General features: G+C 44.5%; 1 protein-coding gene across 1 annotated transcript in view; it reads right to left on the reverse strand.

The window, feature by feature from the left end:
* The window catches only part of LOC116374810 (heparan sulfate glucosamine 3-O-sulfotransferase 1-like), a 25,182-nt gene extending 4,761 nt beyond the window's left edge, over positions 1–20,421 (reverse strand). The window contains exon 1 of the mRNA XM_031829666.1: positions 19,580–20,421. The gene's annotated coding sequence lies outside the window, so the exon portion shown is untranslated. The remainder of the gene's footprint in view (positions 1–19,579) is intronic.
* Between the last annotated feature and the right edge of the window lie 1,781 nt (positions 20,422–22,202).

Genomic DNA, 22,202 nt, shown 5'->3' on the forward strand with positions numbered 1-22,202 from the left:
AACTATCACAACACACTTAAACCATATTACAAAATATGCAAAATATGTGTAGATTGCACCTCTAAATGACAACGACAATCTTATGATTCTCTCTCACATTCAAATTTAGGATCTGGAGTTTCTCCTAAACGTGTGACCTGACCTGAAAAGTTTATCCTAGCCAAGTCACATGGTCAGGAACAACTCCTGCTACAGACAAGAGGCACTTTTTGTGAAAAAATGTCTGGAAAATGGGTCTATATGACAATGGTGATAGATTGGTTAGAGCCTTGGAGTAAGACTAATATGCTTCCTTGAGCCCAGGCAGCAGCTGAATGTGTTGCTTCCTTGAGCCCATGCAGCAGCTGAATGTGTTGCTTCCTTGAGCCCATGCAGCAGCTGAATGTGCCATAGCGTCTGTCCGTGTGCCATCTACTCCTAAAGCTTAAGATGCTTCTTGCCAAGTACTCCTCTATGCCGTCAGATAAATGCTACATGAATGGGCTACAGTTTGAAGATCAGATCTCTTTGTTCAGAAGAACAAAGGATGAAAAGAGAAGGAGGGGGAAAGGGAGAGCGAGAGTTCTAGAGATCTGAAAAATCCCTTTTTTTATCAGGGAACCTGACAGTATCTCTCTATATCTATCTATCTCTCCATCTTTCTCTATATCTATATCTCTCTATCTATATATACAGTGGGTGTCACGGTGTTCCTCCTCCTCTTCCGAAGAGGAGAGGCGAAAAGGAGAGTCGGACCAAAATGCGGCGTGGTAAGTGTCCATGGTAAATCTTTAATAAAGAAAGTACTGACACTGTATACAAAACAATAAACAAATGACGACCGTGAAGCTACAACATAGACAATCACCCACAAACAAACAGTGCAACCCAGGCTACCTAAGTATGATTCTCAATCAGAGACAACTAATGACACCTGCCTCTGATTGAGAACCATACTAGGCCGAAACATAGAAATGCCCCAAAACATAGAAAAACAAACATAGACTGCCCACCCAACTCACGCCCTGACCATACTAAATAAATACAAAACAAAGGAAATAAAGGTCAGAACGTGACAGTGGGGCATTTAGTCAGCCACCAATTGTGCAAGTTCTCCCACTTAAAAGATGAGAGAGGCCTGTAATTTTCATCATAGGTACACTTCAACTATGACAGACAAAATGAGAAAAAAAAATCCAGAAAATCACATTGTAGGGTTTTTAATGAATTTATTTGCAAATTATGGTGGAAAATAAGTATTTGGTCACCTACAAACAAGCAAGATTTCTGGCTCTCACAGATCTGTAACTTCTTCTTTAAGAGGCTCCTCTGTCCTCCACTTGTGACCTGTATTAATGGCACCTGTTTGAACTTGTTATCAGTATAAAAGACACCTGTCCACAACCTCAAACAGTCACACTCCAAACTCCACTATGGCCAAGACCAAAGAGCTGTCAAAGCTCTGAATCTGCAATAGGTAAGCAGCTTGGTTTGAAGAAATCAACTGTGGGAGCAATTATTAGGAAATGGAAGACATACAAGACCACTGATAATCTCCCTCGATCTGGGGCTCCACGTAAGATCTCACCCGTGGGGTCAAAATGATCACAAGAACGGTGAGCAAAAATCCCAGAACCACACGGGGGGACCTAGTGAATGACCTGCAGAAAGCTGGGACCAAAGTAACAAAGCCTACCATCAGTTACACACTACGCCGCCAGGGACTCCAATCCTGCAGTGCCAGACGTGTCCCCCTGCTTAAGCCAGTACATGTCCAGGCCCGTCTGAAGTTTGCTAGAGAGCCTTTGGATGATCCATAAGAAGATTGGGAGAATGTCATATGGTCAGATGAAACCAAAATATAACTTTTTGGTAAAAACTCACCTCGTTGTGTTTGGAGGACAAAGAATGCTGAGTTGCATCCAAAGAACACCATACCTACTGTGAAGCATGGGGGTGGAAACATCATGCTTTGGGGCTGTTTTTCTGCAAAGGGACCAGGACGACTGATCCGTGTAAAGGAATGGGGCCATGTATCGTGAGATTTTGAGTGAAAACCTCCTTCCATCAGCAAGGGCATTGAAGATGAAACGTGGCTGGGTCTTTCAGCATGACAATGATCCCAAACACACCGCCCGGGCAACAAAGGAGTGGCTTCGTAAGAAGCATTTCAAGGTCCTGGAGTGGCCTAGCAAGTCTCCAGATCTCAACCCCATAGAAAATCTTTGGAGGGAGTTGAAAGTCTGTGTTGCCCAGCAACAGCCCCAAAACATCACTGCAGTGTGTGAAAACCTTGTGAAGACTTACAGAAAATGTTTGACCTCTGTCATTGCCAACAAAGGGTATATAACAAAGTATTGAGATAAACTTTGTTTATTGACCAAATACTTCTTTTCCACCATGATTTGCAAATAAATTCATAAAAAACCCTACAATGTGATTTTCTGGATTTTACTTTTTTGCCCCACTGTATATAGATAGAGATATATATAGAGAGATATATAGAAAGATATATATATATGTATATAAATATAAATGTATATATATATATATCTTCTTCCATCTCTCTCACAGACTCACTGTGGAATCAGACATTTTTCCATAAACTTATAATTTTGAAGGTTAAGGCATCAAGTCCGTATGGTGAAGTTAAGAGTTGAGGTTTGGGTTAAAACAACAACAACAAACGAGTGGCTAGCAGTGGGATTGAACCCGCAGCCCTCGGAGACTGAGCTTCCGTCTTACGCAAGTTGCCCCTAGTGGCCGGCTTTGACATAATCTTCTGACGTCCTGGTTACTGGGACGGCTGTCTAACATCGCAGTAGATTTTGAGCGACCTAGCTGCCCTCTCTCCAGCACAGACACTGACCTTTAGCATCAATCTGTCCCCGACTGGGTTTCAAACCAGACTATACAGAAAACCTCCACACCAGCCACACAAACCTCTCCCCCCTCTCGTCCTCACTCTCACACACACACACTCCAAACCTCTCCCCCCTCACACAAACACACACGCACTCCAAACCTCTCCCCCCTCACACAAACACACACACACTCCAAACCTCTCCCCCCTCACACAAACACACACACACTCCAAACCTCTCCTCCCTCCCTGACAGACACCCAGACACCCTTTTCCCCTCCCTGACAGACACCCAGACACCCTTTTCCTCTCCCTCCCAGACACCCTTTTCCTCTCCCTCCCAGACAACCTTTTCCTCTCCCTCCCAGACATCCATTTCCTCTCCCTCCCAGACATCCATTTCCTCTCCCTCCCAGACACCCATTTCCTCTCCCTCCCAGACACCCCTTTCCTCTCCCTCCCAGACACCCATTTCCTCTCCCTCCCAGACACCCTTTCCTCTCCCTCCCAGACACCCTTTCCTCTCCCTCCCAGACACCCTTTTCCCCTCCCTCCCAGACACCCTTTTCCTCTCCCTCCCAGATACCCTTTTCCTCTCCCTCCCAGACACCCAATCCCCTCCCTCCCAGACACCCTTTCCCCTCCCTCCCAGACACCCTTTTCCTCTCCCTCCCAGATACCCTTTTCCTCTCCCTCCCAGACACCCTTTTCCCCTCCCTCCCAGACACCCCTTTCCTCTCCCTCCCAGACACCCTTTTCCTCTCCCTCCCAGACACCCTTTTCCCCTCCCTCCCAGACACCCTTTTCCTCTCCCTCCCAGATACCCTTTTCCTCTCCCTCCCAGACACCCAATCCCCTCCCTCCCAGACACCCTTTCCCCTCCCTCCCAGACACCCTTTTCCTCTCCCTCCCAGATACCCTTTTCCTCTCCCTCCCAGACACCCTTTTCCCCTCCCTCCCAGACACCCCTTTCCTCTCCCTCCCAGACACCCTTTTCCTCTCCCTCCCAGACACCCTTTTCCCCTCCCTCCCAGACACCCTTTTCCTCTCCCTCCCAGATACCCTTTTCCTCTCCCTCCCAGACACCCTTTTCCCCTCCCTCCCCAGCTGTGTGTTCGCACTTCCAGGTCAATCATATCAAGCACTCAAAAGAGCACTCTTGTGAGGAGTATGGTGTGTGTGTGTGTGTGTGTGTGTGTGTGGCACATTGATAATGAGGAGTATGGTGTGTGTGTGTGCGTGTGTGTGTGTGTGTGTGCGTGTGTGGCACATTGATAATGAGGAGTATGGTGTGTGTGTGTGTGTGTGTGTGTGGCACATTGATAATGAGAGGTATGGTGTGTGTGTGTGCGTGTGTGTGTGTGTGTGTGCGTGTGTGTGTGGCACATTGGTAATGAGGAGTATGTTGTGTGTGTGTGTGTGGCACATTGATAATGAGGAGTATGGTGTGTGTGTGCGTGTGTGTGTGTGTGTGTGCGTGTGTGTGTGGCACATTGGTAATGAGGAGTATGGTGTGTGTGTGTGTGTGTGTGTGTGTGTGCGTGTGTGTGTGGCACATTGATAATGAGGAGTATGGTGTGTGTGTGTGCGTGTGTGTGTGTGTGTGTGCGTGTGGCACATTGATAATGAGGAGTATGGTGTGTGTGTGTGTGTGTGTGCGTGTGTGTGTGGCACATTGATAATGAGGAGTATGGTGTGTGTGTGTGTGCGTGTGTGTGTGTGTGTGTGTGTGCGTGTGTGTGTGGCACATTGGTAATGAGGAGTATGGTGTGTGTGTGTGCGTGTGTGTGTGTGCATAATCTTCCAAATTTGAGGATTGGAAGAACTTCGAAATTTGACGTTTGAGAAACATTGATGAACTTCTAATTCTGACTTGAGACTGAGATCTGGTTGAGTGTTTGTGTGTGGCACATTGGTAATGAGGAGTATGTTGTGTGTGTGTGTGTGTGTGGCACATTGATAATGAGGAGTATGTTGTGTGTGTGTGTGTGTGGCACATTGATAATGAGGAGTATGTTGTGTGTGTGTGTGTGTGGCACATTGATAATGAGGAGTATGTTGTGTGTGTGTGTGTGTAGCACATTGATAATGAGTGGTATGGTGTGTGTGTGTGTGTGTGTGTGTGTGTGTGTGTGTGTGTGTGTGTGTGTGTGTGTGTGTGTGTGTGTGTGTGTGTGTGTGTGTGTGGCACATTGATAATGGGGATTATGGTGTGTGTGTGTGTAGCACATTGATATTGAGTGGTATGGTGTGTGTGTGGCACATTGATAATGAGGGGTATGGTGTGTGTGTGTGGCACATTAATAATGAGGGGTATGGTGTGTGTGTGTGTGGCACATTGATCATGAGGAGTATGGGTGTGTGTGTACGTGTGTGTGTGTGGCACATTGATAATGAGGAGTATGTTGTGTGTGTGTGTGTGTGTGGCACATTGATAATGAGGAGTATGTTGTGTGTGTGTGTGTGGCACATTGATAATGAGGAGTATGTTGTGTGTGTGTGTGTGTGTGTGGCACATTGATAATGAGGAGTATGTTGTGTGTGTGTGTGTGTGTGTGTGTGTGTGTGTGTGTGTGGCACATTGATAATGAGGAGTATGTTGTGTGTGTGTGTGTGTGTGTGGCACATTGGTAATGAGGAGTATGTTGTGTGTGTGTGTGTGTGGCACATTGATATGAGGAGTATGGTGTGGGTGTGTGGCACATTGATAATGAGGTGTGTGTGTGTGTGTGTGTGTGTGTGTGTGTGTGTGTGTGTGTGTGTGTGTGTGTGTGTGTGTGTGTGTGTGTGGCACATTGATAATGAGGAGTATGGTGTGTGTGTGTGGCACATTGATAATGAGGATTATGGTGTGTGTGTGTAGCACATTGATAATGAGTGGTATGGTGTGTGTGTGTGTGGCACATTGATAATGAGGAGTATGGTGTGGGTGTGTGGCACATTGATAATGATGAGTATGGTGTGTGGTGTGTGTGTGTGTGTGTGTGTGTGTGTGTGTGTGTGTGTGTGTGTGTGTGTGGCACATTGCTAATGAGGATTATGGTGTGTGTGTGTAGCACATTGATAATGAGTGGTATGGTGTGTGTGTGTGGCACATTGATAATGAGGGGTATGGTGTGTGTGTGTGGCACATTAATAATGAGGGGTATGGTGTGTGTGTGTGTGTGGCACATTGATCATGAGGAGTATGGGTGTGTGTGTACGTGTGTGTGTGTGTGTGTGTGTGTGTGTGTGTGTGTGTGTGTGTGTGGCACATTGATAATGAGGAGTATGGTGTATGTGTGGCACATTGATAATGAGGAGTATGGTGTATGTGTGGCACATTGAGGAGTATGGTGTGTGTGTGTGTGTGTGTGTGTGTGTGTGTGTGTGTGTGTGTGTGTGTGTGTGTGTGTGTGTGTGTGTGTGTGTGTGTGTGTGTGTGTGTGTGTGTGTGTGTGTGGCACATTGATAATGAGGAGTATGGTGTATGTGTGTGTGAGAGTGAGAGTAAACAGGAAAGAGGAGAGTGTGTGTGTGATCTAATTATAGAGGCTTGGCATGCATGGCGTCTGGCTGCAGGCGTTGGCATACAGTACACCCCATGCTAATGTCTGTGTGTGTATACATGGCAGGCTGGCACAGAGCTTCATCCAGAGCTTCATCCAGAGCTTCATTTGAGCCGGATCCTGCCGGAACAAGATCCAGCACCTCTCCGTTTTGGACTGTTTCGTTCTGGAACGTATTGGGCCGGATCCCTACCGCTCCTGAAAAGTAATTGTCACTTTTTGCAAATGTAAAAAGGAAAACAAAAGCAATCAAAGTTCATTCGAGTTGCCTCTGGGCCTGATATTCTAAGATTTGAGCTGCCCCGGGTTTATGGTTTGCAAAACATTGTAACCTATATTTGAGACCAACGCTTGGCCATGCCTGTGTGAGTACTGCTGTCTGTCCAGAATGAAATGAAATAATTCAGAATAGCCTACTACTACACCATGAAAATTCCTGTAATTTAGAAACAGATGATCAATAGTTGCCTAGCTGTGTGTTGCCATTACCAAGGCATAGCCTAGTCGTAAATGCGTGGCAAATCTGTCACAGTATTACAATGGGATCTCCGTGAAAACACAGGTTGGAAACAAAATGGCTCCTGCTGAAAAGAGAAGACTCTAATCTGTCTTCTGTAGGTGAACAAAATATTTGATCAATTTCCAAATATTGTTTTACAAAGTAAGACTGAGAAATATGCTTTCGGCATGAACTATGACCAGCGAGTGACCCCCACATCGGTGGGTGAGTCAGTAAAACTGGTTTGCATTTTTAGGACTATAATTTCCTTTCTCATATTGTAGCCTACAATATGTCTCCACATACCTAGGCCAATGCTATTGATGGATTCATGGTCGTTTTTATGTATCTCAGATTCTCAGTTTGTCAGTGTAGCCTTTCATTTCGATCATTTGTGCAGCATTAAAAAAGATTCTGCCAAAGTCTGCAGTCATGTAAAATGATGTAGAATTGCATGAAATGCATTTATAAAAGTCCACATTCTTCCTGGACTCCAGGCTACTAACATGTTCCCATGTGTGACACTCTGTAAGTGTCTCTACTCTACTGCTCTATGCCACGACTCAAATGCCATGATACGCATGCAATGCTTTATTATAAAGGGGATTTGTCCCCCCCCCCCCCTCTCTGGTACCTCAGAGCTCCCCAGGTTACCCCCCTCTCCGACTCACTTTTTGTTCCAGAAGCTCACGATTTACAAATGAAGCGTTGGCTGTGTGTGTGTGTGTGCGTGTGTGTGTGTTACCACAGCTGCTTGCCACATACCTATCTGTGTGCCATTAGGGTTTGGAGAGGAGAGACAGAGGCATCTATTTTCGACTGGCGTTAAGACAGCGCAATTGTCAAACCCACGTTCGTTTGCAATTTAGACCTGTTAAAGCCGGCGCTCTTCTATTTTCAAACCCTAGCGCCAGAATCAGTCATTTATCTGTTGTATATGAGGTCGCTTGCGCTGAGGTGAGAGGTTGCAATATCTGTTGTGTGTCCTTACATTTCAGCATGCGGCTGGTATGGATATTTAAGACCAAACCTAAAGCTGGTTTTACTGGGGTAACCATATTTGCGGTAAAGTGATTATGGGATGGATTTTGAGAACGCGTATCCAGCCGTGACGCAGTGCCAGTAATTATAGAACAAGAGAGATGTGTTTTTCATGTCCGTAAACCTCTTATTAGAAACCTAAAAAAAACTCGTGTTTTTCCCCCATTTCGTTTAATCAGATGTTTTAATTTTTTAATACAAGAATATCCTACCCTCCTCTTAATGAAGGCTGTGTTTTTTGTCAGGCCCAATGCCATTGCCAAGTACTCAATACTATCGACAAAAGGGTTTGGCTCGTGAGAGCACATTGAAATCCTAAATCACCATAGCTGTATTAAAAGATCAAGTTTGGCAGCAGCAAAACAGTGAGAAGACATCTCCTATTTATCTATGTAGGCTATTATTATTATTATTATTATTTCATCCAGCCCCTGTTATTATTGTGGATGTGCGTAAAAACCCTCCATGTAGACTATACTGTATACCCATCATGGAATTAGAGAGGAGATAATCCGGTAACACTCATATTTAGAGACATTTAAGTTATTTTCCTGTAACAATTGATTGTTTTCCATTTCTTTGGATTAAAAAAACAAGCCCTTAGTAGGTGACCTTTTCCCTACTATAACGAAAGCTGGCTCAACAGCAATGTGTCTGGCGTCTTTTTTTAAATCCTGGACATGCATTAGCCAAGGAGCCCATCCATAAAAGGTTTCCAAATGGTCTGCTCGCAAAGCTTTTGCCGACATGTTTTTTGTTCCATTATTCACAATTCACAAAGGCCTACCTGCCTACCCATTCGGTTTGTGTCCATTCCAATTTTCAAAGAGTACCTACTGTCTGGTTACCAAGGACGTACTCCTCCAAACATAGTCTATTCAAATGTTTCTGTCCGATAACGCCATATTAACGGCAGGCCTAGGATATATCTGCTTATTGAGAACGTGCCTCACACATACAATACAATTTACAGGAGCTCAGTAGTTTTTATTTGACATATTTTTATTTGACGTATTTGAAGTACGATGCATAAAGGCCTTTTCTCGTCGAAGCCAATTACCAAGCCAATACTGGATGTTGTTGTTTGTGTGTTTTTTAAAAAACATTTGCCATCACTCAATCACTTGTTGTTGTAGCCAATGCTTTTCATAAACTGTAGTATCAATCCACAATGGACTATTCTGCCCCCAGACGAACTGAAGTTGAGGACAATGACTGACAATAACCTACGGAACTTGAGACCAATGCATGCAGTATTAAGCCAAGGAAAGCCTTGTTTGGCCAATGTGTAGCCAAGCCCTCAAACGTACAACTTGTTTAATCATCAAAACGTAGCCCCTTCATGCCACCGTCAGCTATTGCAGTCATAATAATAGCTGCGAAAATATAAAACATATTTCTGATACAGACCTGGACCTAAAGTTCTGCCTTTTGTTCTCCCAGTGAACGTTTCTCCACTGGATACAGACCTGAACTGATGGACAGAGGAAGCTAGACCAACCAGCTCTCACTAGATGCAGACCTGAACTGATGGACAGAGGAAGCTAGACCAACCAGCTCTCACTAGATGCAGACCTGAACTGATGGACAGAGGAAGCTAGACCAACCAGCTCTCACTAGATGCAGACCTGAACTGATGGACAGAGGAAGCTAGACCAACCAGCTCTCACTAGATGCAGACCTGAACTGATGGACAGAGGAAGCTAGACCAACCAGCTCTCACTAGATGCAGACCTGAACTGATGGACAGAGGAAGCAGACCAACCAGCTCTCACTAGATGCAGACCTGAACTGATGGACAGAGGAAGCTAGACCAACCAGCTCTCACTAGATGCAGACCTGAACTGATGGACAGAGGAAGCTAGACCAACCAGCTCTCACTAGATGCAGACCTGAACTGATGGACAGAGGAAGCTAGACCAACCAGCTCTCACTAGATGCAGACCTGAACTGATGGACAGAGGAAGCTAGACCAACCAGCTCTCACTAGATGCAGACCTGAACTGATGGACAGAGGAAGCAGACCAACCAGCTCTCACTAGATGCAGACCTGAACTGATGGACAGAGGAAGCTAGACCAACCAGCTCTCACTAGATGCAGACCTGAACTGATGGACAGAGGAAGCTAGACCAACCAGCTCTCACTAGATGCAGACCTGAACTGATGGACAGAGGAAGCTAGACCAACCAGCTCTCACTAGATGCAGACCTGAACTGATGGACAGAGGAAGCTAGACCAACCAGCTCTCACTAGATGCAGACCTGAACTGATGGACAGAGGAAGCTAGACCAACCAGCTCTCACTAGATGCAGACCTGAACTGATGGACAGAGGAAGCAGACCAACCAGCTCTCACTAGATGCAGACCTGAACTGATGGACAGAGGAAGCTAGACCAACCAGCTCTCACTAGATGCAGACCTGAACTGATGGACAGAGGAAGCTAGACCAACCAGCTCTCACTAGATGCAGACCTGAACTGATGGACAGAGGAAGCTAGACCAACCAGCTCTCACTAGATGCAGACCTGAACTGATGGACAGAGGAAGCTAGACCAACCAGCTCTCACTAGATGCAGACCTGAACTGATGGACAGAGGAAGCAGACCAACCAGCTCTCACTAGATGCAGACCTGAACTGATGGACAGAGGAAGCTAGACCAACCAGCTCTCACTAGATGCAGACCTGAACTGATGGACAGAGGAAGCTAGACCAACCAGCTCTCACTAGATGCAGACCTGAACTCTCCCCTTCCTCCCCCCTTCCTCCCCCCGTCTCCCCTTCCTCCCCCCTGCCTCCCCCCGTCTCCCCTTCCTCCCCCCGTCTCCCTTCCTCCCCCCGTCTCCCCTTCCTCCCCCGTCTCCCTTCCTCCCCCCTTCCTCCCCCGTCTCCCCTTCCTCCCCCCGTCTCCCCTTCCTCCCCCCGTCTCCCCTTCCTCCCCCCGTCTCCCTTCCTCTCCCCTTCCTCCCCTGTCTCCCCTTCTCCCCCCGTCTCCCCTTCCTCCCCCCGTCTCCCCCTTCCTCCCCCCGTCTCCCCTTCCTCCCCTCGTCTCCCCTTCCTCCCCGTCTCCCTTCCTCCCCCCTTCCTCCCCCCGTCTCCCCTTCCTCCCCCGTCTCCCCTTCCTCCCCCCGTCTCCCCTTCCTCTCCCCTTCCTCCCCCTGTCTCCCCTTCCTCCCCCCGTCTCCCCTTCCTCCCCTCGTCTCCCCTTCCTCCCCCGTCTCCCCTTCCTCCCCCTTCCTCCCCCCGTCTCCCCTTCCTCCCCTCGTCTCCCCTTCCTCCCCTCATCTCGCCTTACCTCTCCCCTTCCTCCCCCCACCTCTCCCCTTCCTCCCCCGTCTCCCCTTCCTCCCCCCGTCTCCCCTTCCTCCCCCGTCTCCCCTTACCTCTCCCCTTCCTCCCCCCCGCCCCCCCCTTCCTCCCCCCGTCTCCCCTTCCTCCCCTCGTCTCCCCTTCCTCCCCCGTCTCCCCTTCCTCCCCCCTTCCTCCCCCCGTCTCCCCTTCGTCTCCCCTTCCTCCCCCCGTCTCCCCTTCCTCCCCTCGTCTCCCCTTCCTCCCCTCGTCTCCCCTTACCTCTCCTCTTCCTCCCCCCCAGTCTCCCCTTCCTCCTCCCCCCGTCTTCCCTTCTCCCCCCGTCTCCCCTTCCTCCCCTTGTCTCCCCTTCCTCCCCTCATCTCGCCTTACCTCTCCCCTTCCTCCCCCCACCTCTCCCCTTCCTCCCCCGTCTCCCCTTCCTCCCCCCGTCTCCCCTTCCTCCCCCGTCTCCCCTTACCTCTCCCCTTCCTCCCCCCCGCCCCCCCCTTCCTCCCCCCGTCTCCCCTTCCTCCCCTCGTCTCCCCTTCCTCCCCCGTCTCCCCTTCCTCCCCCCTTCCTCCCCCCGTCTCCCCTTCGTCTCCCCTTCCTCCCCCCGTCTCCCCTTCCTCCCCTCGTCTCCCCTTCCTCCCCTCGTCTCCCCTTACCTCTCCTCTTCCTCCCCCCCAGTCTCCCCTTCCTCCTCCCCCCGTCTTCCCTTCTCCCCCCGTCTCCCCTTCCTCCCCTTGTCTCCACTTCCTCCCCTCGTCTCCCCTTACCTCTCCCCTTCCTCCCCCCGTCTCCCCTTACCTCTCCCCTTCCTCCCCCCGTCTCCCCTCTTCCCCTTATCTCGCCCCTCTTCCTCTCCCCCTACCTCTCCCCTCTTCCTCACCCCCTACCTCTCTTGGACCTAGACTTGGCACTCCGGTACCGCTTGCCGTGTGGTAGCAGAGAAAACAGTCCCTGACTTGGGTAACTGGAGTATAGGTAGGGTAGCCTGGTATAAAGGTCCTGGATGGCAGAGAGTTCAGCCCCGGTGATGTACCTTCTGCAGCGCTTTGCGGTCAGATGCCGAGCAGTTGCCATACCAGGCGGTGATGCAGCCAGTCAAGATGCTCTCTTCCTGAGGTGGAAGAGGCGTTGTTTTGCCCTCTTCACAGCTGTGTTGGTGTGTTTGGACCGTGATAGGTTCTTAGTGATGTAGACATGGAGGAACTTGAAGCTCTCAACCTGTTCTTCAGCTTTCCATTTTCTGTAGTCCACGATAAGCTCCTTTGTCTTTCCCAAATTGAGGGAGAGGTTGTTGTTCTGGCACAGGGCCAGTGTTACCAGTGGTCCCAAGGGGACCTGTCCCGCCCTACCCTACCTCCTTGCCTGTGCAAATAAAATATTGAAATATTGATCATTTAGTTGACTGAGATGCACACCTGGGGCGGCAGGGTAGCCTAGTGGTTAGAGCGGTGGACTAGTAACCGGAAGGTTGCAAGTTCAAACCCCCGAGCTGACAAGGTACAAATCTGTTGTTCTGCCCCTGAACAGGCAGTTAACCCAGGCCATCATTGGAAATAAGAACTTGTTCTTAACTGACTTGCCTAGTAAAAAAAAATCACAGAAAGACAGATAAAGCATCCAAATGAGCGAAACAGCGCCCCTCTGTCTCCATATGTGTAGACCATGCATCTGATACTGTCTGGACAAAAGGAGTATGGCATGTCATACCTTTTCTGGCCAGACAGCATCAGATACATTGGCTACATATAGTAAGACAGAGGGGCGCTGTTTCACTCGCTAATTTTAGCAGAGAGGAAGAGGAGAAGCGAGATGGCTCACTCTTGCCAAAATCTGTCCTGAATAAGTCCATTTGCATTTCTATGGACATAATATCTAGACCTAAGCTTTTTGCCTGCATTCCCGCCTTGGGGACAACGACTCACATTGTTAGGGTGGAGACATGAGCCTCTCATCATTATTTACAGATCTCTGGTTTCAGCTACTCACGAATTAGAAAGGAAAGTTGCCGGGTGCATAGTGCACCGTTAAGATGCTGGCTTCCCCTAAAGTAAATTGATGTTTTGCCAAAATTATATAATTACTCCTGTCTAAATACAATCATTCAAAATACTTCACCAGAGAGCTTGACTTAGCTGTGGATTGTTTCAAATCACAAGTGCGTAGGCCTAGGTCTATTTGGGCAGCGCACGTTGCTGATTATTGAAAAGCATCTAAAATGTGTGAAGAAAATGTGTCTGGAGTATAATTTAAAATGTTGAGACAAGACGAAGAAGATATGATTATTATTATAAACAGAGTAGCAGAAGAAGAAGAGGATATTATTATAAACATAGTAGAAGAAGAGGATATTATTATAAACAGAGTAGTAGAAGAAGAGGATATTATTATAAACAGAGTAGTAGAAGAAGAGGATATTATTATAAACAGAGTAGTAGAAGAAGAGGATATTATTATAAACAGAGTAGTAGAAGAAGAGGATATTATTATAAACAGAGTAGTAGAAGAAGAGGATATTATTATAAACAGAGTAGTAGAAGAAGAGGATATTATTATAAACAGAGTAGTAGAAGAAGAGGATATTATTATAAACAGAGTAGTAGAAGAAGAGGATATTATTATAAACAGAGTAGAAGAAGAGGATATTATTATAAACAGAGTAGTAGAAGAAGAAGAGGATATTATTATAAACAGAGGAGTAGAAGAAGAGGATATTATTATAAACAGAGTAGTAGAAGAAGAAGAGGATATTATTATAAACAGAGCAGTAGAAGAAGAGGATATTATTATAAACAGAGTAGAAGAAGAAGAGGATATTATTATAAACAGAGTAGTAGAAGAAGAAGAGGATATTATTATAAACAGAGTAGAAGAAGAAGAGGATATTATTATAAACAGAGGAGTAGAAGAAGAAGAGGACATTATTATAAACAGAGTAGAAGAAGAAGAGGATATTATTATAAACAGATTAGTAGAAGAAGAGGATATTATTATAAACAGAGTAGTAGAAGAAGAGGATATTATTATAAACAGAGTAGTAGAAGAAGAAGAGGACATTATTATAAACAGAGGAGTAGAAGAAGAGGATATTATTATAAACAGAGTAGTAGAAGAAGAAGAGGATATTATTATAAACAGAGTAGTAGTAGAAGAAGAGGATATTATTATAAACAGAGTAGTAGAAGAAGAAGAGGATATTATTATAAACAGAGTAGTAGAAGAAGAAGAGGACATTATTATAAACAGAGGAGTAGAAGAAGAGGATATTATTATAAACAGAGTAGTAGAAGAAGAAGAGGATATTATTATAAACAGAGTAGTAGAAGAAGAAGAGGATATTATTATAAACAGAGTAGTAGTAGAAGAAGAGGATATTATTATAAACAGAGTAGTAGTAGAAGAAGAGGATATTATTATAAACAGAGTAGTAGAAGAAGAGGATATTATTATAAACAGAGTAGTAGTAGAAGAAGAGGATATTATTATAAACAGAGTAGTAGAAGAAGGGGATATTATTATAAACAGAGTAGAAGAAGAAGAGGATATTATTATAAACAGAGTAGAAGAAGAAGAGGATATTATTATAAACAGAGTAGAAGAAGAAGAGGATATTATTATAAACAGAGTAGAAGAAGAAGAGGATATTATTATAAACAGAGTAGTAGAAGAAGAGGATATTATTATAAACAGAGTAGTAGAAGAAGAGGATATTATTATAAACAGAGTAGTAGAAGAAGAAGAGGATATTATTATAAACAGAGTAGTAGAAGAAGAGGATATTATTATAAACAGAGTAGTAGAAGAAGAAGATATTATTATAAACAGAGTAGAAGAAGAAGAAGAGGATATTATTATAAACAGAGTAGTAGTAGAAGAGGATATTATTATAAACAGAGTAGTAGAAGAAGAGGATATTATTATAAACAGAGTAGTAGAAGAAGAGGATATTATTATAAACAGAGTAGTAGAAGAAGAGGATATTATTATAAACAGAGTAGTAGAAGAAGAGGATATTATTATAAACAGAGCAGTAGAAGAAGAGGATATTATTATAAACAGAGTAGTAGAAGAAGAGGATATTATTATAAACAGAGCAGTAGAAGAAGAGGATATTATTATAAACAGAGTAGAAGAAGAAGAAGATATTATTATAAACAGAGTAGAAGAAGAAGAAGAGGATATTATTATAAACAGAGCAGTAGAAGAAGAGGATATTATTATAAACAGAGTAGTAGAAGAAGAGGATATTATTATAAACAGAGTAGTAGAAGAAGAAGAGGATATTATTATAAACAGAGTAGAAGAAGAAGAGGATATTATTATAAACAGAGTAGTAGAAGAAGAGGATATTATTATAAACAGAGTAGTAGAAGAAGAAGAGGATATTATTATAAACAGAGTAGTAGAAGAAGAGGATATTATTATAAACAGAGTAGTAGAAGAAGAAGAGGATATTATTATAAACAGAGTAGAAGAAGAAGAGGATATTATTATAAACAGAGTAGTAGAAGAAGAAGAGGATATTATTATAAACAGAGTAGTAGAAGAAGAGGATATTATTATAAACAGAGCAGTAGAAGAAGAGGATATTATTATAAACAGAGTAGTAGAAGGATATATTATTATTATTGTTATGAACAGAGTGGCAGAAGTGTATGTGAAGTGTGAAAGTGCGTCTGTGTGTGAGTGGCATCAATATGCATGTGTGTGTTTTGTGTGTATGAGTGCATGTAGTGTGCGTGTGTGTATGTGTTGGAGTGTGCATAGAGCCAGTGCAAAACAACTAAGATAAATAAATACATAAATAATAAAAGGTGGTAAATTGTGCTGATACGCAGAGTAGACAACCTGCTACACTTGTGAGGAACAAGTTTCGGTTTAGTTTTGCTTTATGTGAGCAATGATCATGTGTGTGGTTTCTCTGTCCTGATGACGGGGAGGGAGCCGCCTGAGCACGCCAACCTGCTGAGTTGATACAATGTTGCACTTCACTAGCGATAGCGCAAGTCAAGACAGATAGAACGGGAGGCAGATAGGCAGAGTAGAGAGATGAACCTGTATTTCCATCAGGATATTTTCTACTGTTTTTGTTTGTTGGTTTTAGGCCTTTATATTTTACTTAGCTCTGACTCAGACCTAATACTACTGCATTGGCCTATAGCTATCTGTCAGTTCCATTCTCAAATGTTTTTAGCCGCACAATGGATCACGGTGTATCAATGTGTCCAGGTGTCAAAGTGTGTTGTTCTTTTGCATTATTTGAATTTGAACTTTTAGATTTGTATCATTTTTTAATTCAGATTTTTATAATGAACCACCTAACATTTAAAAACAACTTTACAAAACTAAAACGTTATTCAAATTAAAACTGTTCCATAAAAATGCGCATGTATAAATTGTCATAACTGGCAAACAGTTTGTTAGGATAAATTGTAAACTTCCCCAAACTATAAACTCAGGAGCTGTCTATGGTCTTCATTATAACGCCTGTTAACAATGGGTCCACCAATGTAAAGATTACTGGGAGTTTATATATGGAGTGTGTGACTTTCTTTTTATAGGTAACATGATGTACAAAAAGTTACGATCAGCTCAAAATATGACACAAAATAGAACTGGTCCGGAGCCTGTAAAACTGACAGCATTCCCTCCCCTCTCTATCTTTCCCAGTCTATCACTCCCCTCTCTGGAGATAGAGAGTGGAGAGAGAGAGAGGGGGAAATAGAGAGTGGAGAGAGAGAGAGGGGGAAATAGAGAGTGGAGATAGAGTGGGGGAAATAGAGAGTGGAGATAGAGAGGGGGAAATAGAGAGTGGAGATAGAGAGGGGGAAATAGAGAGTGGAGAGAGAGAGGGGGAAATAGAGAGTGGAGAGAGAGAGGGGGAAATAGAGAGTGGAGAGAGAGAGAGGGGGAAATAGAGAGTGGAGATAGAGAGGGGGAAATAGAGAGTGGAGATAGAGAGGGGGAAATAGAGAGTGGAGAGAGAGAGAGGGGGAAATAGAGAGTGGAGAGGGAGAGGGGGAAATAGAGAGTGGAGATAGAGAGGGGGAAATAGAGAGTGGAGAGATAGAGAGGGGGAAATAGAGAGTGGAGAGGGAGAGAGGGGGAAATAGAGAGTGGCGATAGAGAGGGGGAAATAGAGTGGAGAGGGAGAGAGGGGGAAATAGAGAGAGGGGGAAATAGAGAGTGGAGGTGGAGAGAGAGAGAGGGGGAAATAGAGAGTGGAGAGGGAGAGAGGGGGAAATAGAGAGTGGAGAGATAGAGAGGGGGAAATAGAGAGTGGAGAGAGAGAGAGGGGGAAATAGAGAGTGGAGAGATAGAGGGGGGAAATAGAGAGTGGAGAGAGAGAGGGGGAAATAAAGAGTGAAGAGATAGAGAGGGGGAAATAGAGAGAGGGGGAAATAGAGAGTGGAGGTGGAGAGAGAGAGAGGGGGAAATAGGGAGTGGAGAGGGAGAGAGGGGGAAATAGAGAGTGGAGAGGGAGAGAGGGGGAAATAGAGAGTGGAGAGATAGAGAGGGGGAAATAGAGAGTGGAGAGAGAGAGAGGGGGAAATAGAGAGTGGAGAGATAGAGAGGGGGAAATAGAGAGTGGAGAGAGAGAGGGGGAAATAAAGAGTGGAGAGATAGAGAGGGGGAAATAGAGAGTGGAGATAGAGAGAGAGAAATATAGAGTGGAGAGAGAGAGGGGGAAATAGAGAGTGGAGAGAGAGAGAGAAATAGAGAGTGGAGAGAGAGAGGGGGAAATAGAGAGTGGAGAGATAGAGAGTGGAGAGATAGAGAGTGGAGAGATAGAGAGTGGAGAGAGAGAGAGGGGGAAATAGAGAGTGGAGAGATAGAGAGGGGAAAATAGAGAGTGGAGAGAGAGAGAGGGGGAAATAGAGAGTGGAGAGAGAGAGGGGGAAATAGAGAGTGGAGAGAGAGAGGGGGAAGTAGAGAGTGGAGAGATAGAGAGTGGAGATAGAGAGGGGAAATAGAGAGTGGAGAGATAGAGAGTGGAGATAGAGAGCGGAGAGACAGAGAGGGGAGAGATATAAAGCGGAGAGATGTAGAGCAGAGAGAGAGAGGGGAGAGATATAGAGGGTGTTGTGATTAACTAACAGAGTGTTTCTACCCTGGAGTTGTGATTAACTAACAGAGTGTTTACTACCCTGGAGTTATGATTAACTAACAGAGTGTTTATAACAGAGTGTTACTACCCTGGAGTTGTGATTAACTAACAGAGTGTTTCTAACAGAGTGTTTCTACCCTGGAGTTATGATTAACTAACAGAGTGTTACTACCCTGGAGTTGTGATTAACTAACAGAGTGTTTCTAACAGAGTGTTTCTACCCTGGAGTTATGATTAACTAACAGAGTGTTACTACCCTGGAGTTATGATTAACTAACAGAGTGTTACTACCCTGGAGTTATGATTAACTAACAGAGTGTTACTACCCTGGAGTTATGATTAACTAACAGAGTGTTTATAACAGAGTGTTTACTACCCTGGAGTTGTGATTAACTAACAGAGTGTTTCTAACAGAGTGTTTACTACCCTGGAGTTATGATTAACTAACAGAGTGTTACTACCCTGGAGTTGTGATTAACTAACAGAGTGTTTATAACAGAGTGTTTACTACCCTGGAGTTATGATTAACTAACAGAGTGTTTATAACAGAGTGTTTCTACCCTGGAGTTATGATTAACTAACAGAGTGTTACTACCCTGGAGTTGTGATTAACTAACAGAGTGTTTCTAACAGAGTGTTTCTACCCTGGAGTTATGATTAACTAACAGAGTGTTACTACCCTGGAGTTATGATTAACTAACAGAGTGTTTATAACAGAGTGTTTACTACCCTGGAGTTATGATTAACTAACAGAGTGTTACTACCCTGGAGTTGTGATTAACTAACAGAGTGTTTCTAACAGAGTGTTTACTACCCTGGAGTTATGATTAACTAACAGAGTGTTACTACCCTGGAGTTGTGATTAACTAACAGAGTGTTTACTACATGCCACAACACATTTTGCGTGTCCATGACTACCTGTTTATCCACATACCACAACTCTTCCACTAACTGTTGCCAAACAGACCATATCAGTAACCTCTCTCTCTCGCACACACACACACACACACACACACACACACACACACACACACACACACACACACACACACACACACACACACACACACACACACACACACACACGGTATGACTCTCAGAACAAACCGACATTCACAGACCACTTCCTCAGAGCAAGAGTTAAAAAAGCGATAGAGAGAGAAAGTGAGACCGGAAGAGTGGGTGAGAGATTCAGTGTATGAATAAGAGACATACTGTAGGGAGAGAGAGAGAGTGAGGTCTTACCTGAGTCACTGGGACTTCGGTCTGGTGTTCCTCTTGTCTCTTCCTCTTTCTGTGGCTTCCTCTGTCTTCCTACTCTTTTTCTCTCCACTCCTCTGTGTCTGGTCTCTTCTCTCCACTCCTCTGTGTCTGGTCTCTTCTCTCCAGTCCTCTGTGTCTGGTCTCTTCTCTCCACTCCTCTGTGTCTGGTCTCTTCTCTCCACTCCTCTGTGTCTGGTCTCTTCTCTCCACTCCTCTGTGTCTGGTCTCTTCTCTCCAGTCCTCTGTGTCTGGTCTCTTCTCTCCACTCCTCTGTGTCTGGTCTCTTCTCTCCACTCCTCTGTGTCTGGTCTCTTCTCTCCAGTCCTCTGTGTCTGGTCTGGTCTCTTCTCTCCAGTCCGCTGTGTCTGGTCTGGTCTCTTCTCTCCAGTCCTCTGTGTCTGATCTCTTCTCTCCAGTTCTCTGTGTCTGGTCTCTTCCCTCCAGTCCTCTGTGTCTGGTCTCTTCTCTCCAGTCCTCTATGTCTGGTCTCTTCTCTCTAGTCCTCTGTGTCTGGTCTGGTCTCTTCTCTCCACTCCTCTGTGTCTGGTCTCTTCTCTCCAGTCCTCTGTGTCTGGTCTCTTCTCTCCAGTCCTCTGTGTCTGGTCTCTTCTCTCCACGCCTCTGTGTCTGGTCTCTTCTTAAAGCCTCTGATAAAATCCAAGTGGTAGATGTCTCTGTTATTTGTGAGCTGCTTGTCCCGCTATGCTAAGGAGTGGTGTCTGTGAGTGTGTGTGTATGTGTGTGTGTCACATGCGTCTCTGGTTCTGTGTCAAAAAGAGAGAATGAGTGAGAGTGTGTGACTTTGCTTTGCGGTTGACCGAGTGAGAGAGAGAGCAAACACATAAACCCCTTAGGGAAATTCCTAGTCCTGCCTCCTCCTCCCCTCCTCTTCCACCCGGCCCCTCCTCCTCTCGCTCCATCAACCCCTCTCTCCCTTTCTTCTCTCTGATTTATAAAAAAATAACGTTCTAACACCTTGAAGGAAGATAGAACATAACGTTCTAACACCTTGAAGGAACATAGAACATAACATTCTAACACCTTGAAGGAACATAGAACATAACATTCTAACACCTTGAAGGAACATAGAACATAACATTCTAACACCTTGAAGGAACATAGAACATAACGTTCTAACACCTTGAAGGAACATAGAACATAACATTCTAACACCTTGAAAGAACATAGAACATATCACCCCCCCCCCCCCCCCCCCCCCACTCCCGTATAATGAGGCGGTATAAATCAAGGAAAAACAACCCAAATATATTGTTTCTATTTCACATTTCCCTCTCATACATACCCAGTCATCACCAGGGCTTGAGATGTCCTTTGTGAAGACATCTTGAAACATCTTACCGTAAGGTATGCGTTGGAAAATGAGGACGTGTCTTTAAAAAAAAAGGTTCTGAAGGTTTTTCTTTCCTTAATAAATAACGTTTAAATCTTTGGGCGACGCAAGTACATCTTAGCCCTTTGTATATTTTCCTTGATTTGTGTAAGGAATGTATTATCAGTAGTACTTATTGTAAGGATTGTAGTGTAAGGAATGTATTATCAGTAGTACTTATTGTAAGGATTGTAGTGTAAGGAATGTATTATCAGTAGTACTTATTGTAAGGATTGTAGTGTAAGGAATGTATTATCAGTAGTACTTATTGTAAGGATTGTAGTGTAAGGAATGTATTATCAGTAGTACTTATTGTAAGGATTGTAGTGTAAGGAATGTATTATCAGTAGTACTTATTGTAAGGATTGTAGTGTAAGGAATGTATTATCAGTAGTACTTATTGTAAGGATTGTAGTGTAAGGAATGTATTATCAGTAGTACTTATTGTAGAATAGATGAATGCAGAAAAAGCACAGAGTCCACCTCACATTACAATGAGACATCACCAATGTACTTTTTTAAATGCTCAAGTTTATACAGGCAACTGAGTGTGCAAAACATTAGGAACATCTTCTCTTTCCATAGACTGACCAGGTGAATCCAGGTGAAAGCTGATCCCTTATTGATGTCACCAGTGTAGATGAAGGGGAGGAGACAGGTTGAAGAAGAATGTTAAAGCTGTGAGACAATTGAGACATGTATTGTGTATGTGTGCCATTCATAGTGTGAATGGGCCAGACAAAAGATTTAACATGGTCCAGCATTCCTGTGGAACGCTTTCAACACCTTGTAGAGTCCATGTCCTGACGAATTGAGGCTGTTCTGAGGGCAAAAGGGGGCTGCAAGTCAATAGTAGGAAGGTGTTCCTAATGTTTTGTACACTCAGTGGACTCTATTAGAACTTGTCGTCAGGAATCCGTCTAGAATAGAACTATAAGATGAATCAAAATCTGGTTGGTTGACGGTTGGTACCTGGGACACGAACAGTACATATAAACTGTATGTGTTCAGCGTAAATCGGATTTGGATTAAATCATTGTCTTAAAATAGCCTTATTACTATCATTTTATATTATCAAATATATTATATGTAAAAGTACAAGCATGGATGAACCAAGCTATTTAATACAACAAAGCTCTCCAAGAGACCGATCTAACCATGAAACCTTGAGAAAAGACCTTGTATTGGAAGGGTCTCGTCAGAGCTTTTAGTGTT

Source organism: Oncorhynchus kisutch, linkage group LG8 (genome assembly GCF_002021735.2).
Source record: "Oncorhynchus kisutch isolate 150728-3 linkage group LG8, Okis_V2, whole genome shotgun sequence".
NCBI classification, from domain to species: Eukaryota; Metazoa; Chordata; class Actinopteri; order Salmoniformes; family Salmonidae; genus Oncorhynchus; species Oncorhynchus kisutch.